The sequence below is a fragment of the Mandrillus leucophaeus genome, unplaced genomic scaffold (genome assembly GCF_000951045.1).
Source record: "Mandrillus leucophaeus isolate KB7577 unplaced genomic scaffold, Mleu.le_1.0 Scaffold498, whole genome shotgun sequence".
Classification (NCBI taxonomy): domain Eukaryota; kingdom Metazoa; phylum Chordata; class Mammalia; order Primates; family Cercopithecidae; genus Mandrillus; species Mandrillus leucophaeus.
Genome location: NW_012105342.1, coordinates 20371 through 23174, shown reverse-complemented (window position 1 = coordinate 23174; position 2804 = coordinate 20371). Strand labels below are relative to the sequence as shown.

The window sequence follows — 2804 nt, the reverse complement described above, 5'->3', positions numbered from 1 at the left end:
CAATGCAATTTTGTAAATACCTCCATGGCACAAGGATTCTTTTCCTCAGATTCAACCTTGTAATTGTGTTTTATTTGCTTTCTGAAAATCACACTTTATAAAGAACACAAGTAGAGCTTGTTAAAATGATTGTCACATATGTACTGTTTACTATTTCAGAAAACACCACATTCATTCATTCCTATAAATTTTATTCACTAATTATGAAGAATAAAATATAATATTCCATGCTTGTCATGAAACAGCGGTTTCTTCTTCCAGTCTAATCAGGGAACTAATAAATGCTTAGTTCATGGCAAAACTTCCATTTGATTTCCATTGACTTAATTACTTCTTAGGGTCTAGCCTCATCAATGGAGAAAAAGCACTTTTTTCTTCAGGCAACAGCACATTAACAGCACTGAATAAAAAATATGGCAAATTCAATGGTTGTCAGCATTGCTTTAGTAATTTCAAGACTATAAAAACGATAACCATAAATAAAAAAGTTTACTAATATCTTCTTTTCAGGAGAGTGCTACATTCTGAAGGTTTCTTGTTATTCTATTGAATAGCAAGGACTTCCAAACTGAAATGTCTTAAGGCTGAAAATTAGTTATGTTCCTCAGATTTTAGCCTTATTAATGAAATTCCAAAAGTATTATAGATTCAATTGTCTTGAAATTATGAATTTCTAACAGATATTTTTCCAAATACATGCCTTTAAACAACTTAAATGAGAAAATCATTCATTCTTAATAATACCTGACAGTTCGTCCCTTGCTTCCCAGAAGTCAAACGTGAATTCAAAAATTAGGTCTTCCTGTTCACAAAATAGGTTTTCCTGTTCAAAAAATAAAGTTTCTGCCCTTTTAAAAACTTGTTAGGATTTCATGTGCCAAAATGTTGAGAACTGCACATATTCAAACATAGTTCCCAGAGGAACACATACTCCTCACCTCTCACACCTTTGAAGACACAGGCGACAGGCAATATAAATGTTCCCTTCTTTCCAGCTGATGTTAAATGGTTCAGTTTGCTTCATGGGATTATCGGAATACAGGGTTAAATTTTCATTTTCCATTACTCTATCTAGTAAAATTGAACTTAAATTAGGTAGAATACTACCAGAAGAATTACACGGTGATTGGTAAACTGGCCTAAAATAATCAGGCTTTTTATTTATAATTCCCTTTTTAAAGTTGTCATTTGACAATTGCTTCAGTCTTCAGGCAAAAGAAAATGAGGTGCCATGCTATATTAATTAAAATATTCCACAATACAAGAAAATGCAAACCCTGAAAATAACTTCGGTGCTACAGACATTTAAAAAGTTACAATTGTTAAAACTCTGAATAAAAAGATCTTGAGAACAGGTACATTTCAAAACAATATTTTACACACTGGAAAAAAGTATTTTTCAAATAACATGATATATGGTTTACATACTTCAGTCTCTTAGTTGTTGTTGTTGTTGTTGTTGTTGTTTCTGCAACACTGTTTTGCATTAAAGTCTCTCATGTGGTTTACTAGATGGGTTCCTGACTCACTGTCCCAGTCTTGGATCTCAGCCACACTGGGTTTAGCTGACAGATGTCATGACCATCAAGACTGATAGTTGCACAAGCAGGGTCCTACAACCTCAGCAGGAGCGAAAGCACTGTTGATTTGCCAGAACCACCTGGGCCAACCAGTGCCCTGACAGATCCTGACGGAATGGAAAGGCTGAAATCCTGAAATACGGGCACCTCTGGGCGAGCCGGATAGGCAAAATGCACGTTCTTAAACTCCAAAGCACCCTGGAAGCTTTTCTCATTGAAGGTGACCCCCTCGTTAAAAGGCAGCTTGGGCTCTGTCTCCAGGAGCTCCCAGAGGCGGCCCCCGGCACCCAGTCCTTTCAATCAGCTCTGAGTAGAAAGAGCTCAGACTTCAATGCTTATTCCACCCCAGAAAGCATATATTAACCCAGAAAGCATACATTAGAAAGCAAGAGGGTTCACCCACGGTCACGTGGGCACTGCCCATCAGCAGCCCTCCTTTGTACAGGCCAGAAAGCACAATCAGGTTTCCGCAGAGCCTAGTTGCTCCAAAGAAGCCAGCCAGAGTAATGCCTCTTTCCTTGCTAACGGCATCACATGGTCCACTTTGCTGGCATATATCTCTATTTCAGTCATTTCTTTCCCAAAACCTCAAACAGTTCTTACACTGCCAATACATTCCTCAGCTAGCTGAGTGGCTTGTGCCAGGGAATCCTGGGTGACTTTGGTCAGTTTCCGTAGATATCGTCCATAAATTACAGCAATGATTGACACTGGAGGCACCGCTCCAAACGAAGGTGGGCAGATTACGTGAGACAAAAACCATCATACTGATGCCTACAGAAGCCTGGGCCCCGGCCCTGAGCCCATCTGAGAGGTTTTCAGTCACTGAGCGCCCCAGGAGCACAGTGTCTGATGAGAGGCGGTTAATCAATTCTCCTGTGCGAGTCTTGTCAAAGAAAGCAACCCTGCCTCCGAAGGGAGGAGAAGACTGAAGTTCTCAGCCTGGAGTTTGCAAGAGGTAGACATGAATGGCATTGGCGGCAGCACCACACAGAAACACGCCACTGAGCCCAAGGCAGAGGCGGGTCAGGTTGTCGCTGCAGTCCACAGTGGGGCTGGTAGAGATGACATCGACGACCTGACCCGGGAAGAAGGGGGAAGACATGGAGCTAACACGACATCGTGAGAAATCCAACCGCAGCTGCCAGCCTCGGGCGCTCAGCTTACACCAGCCCCAGGAGCTTCGTGGCCCCAGAGAGTCAGACCGCCGCGGATCGCAGCCGC

The 2804-nt window shown here is 41.7% G+C and overlaps 1 pseudogene; it reads right to left on the bottom strand.

Moving 5' to 3' along the window:
* Window positions 1-1508: 1508 nt before the first annotated feature.
* Window positions 1509-2803, bottom strand: LOC105550770 (annotated as a pseudogene).
* Between the last annotated feature and the right edge of the window lies 1 nt (window position 2804).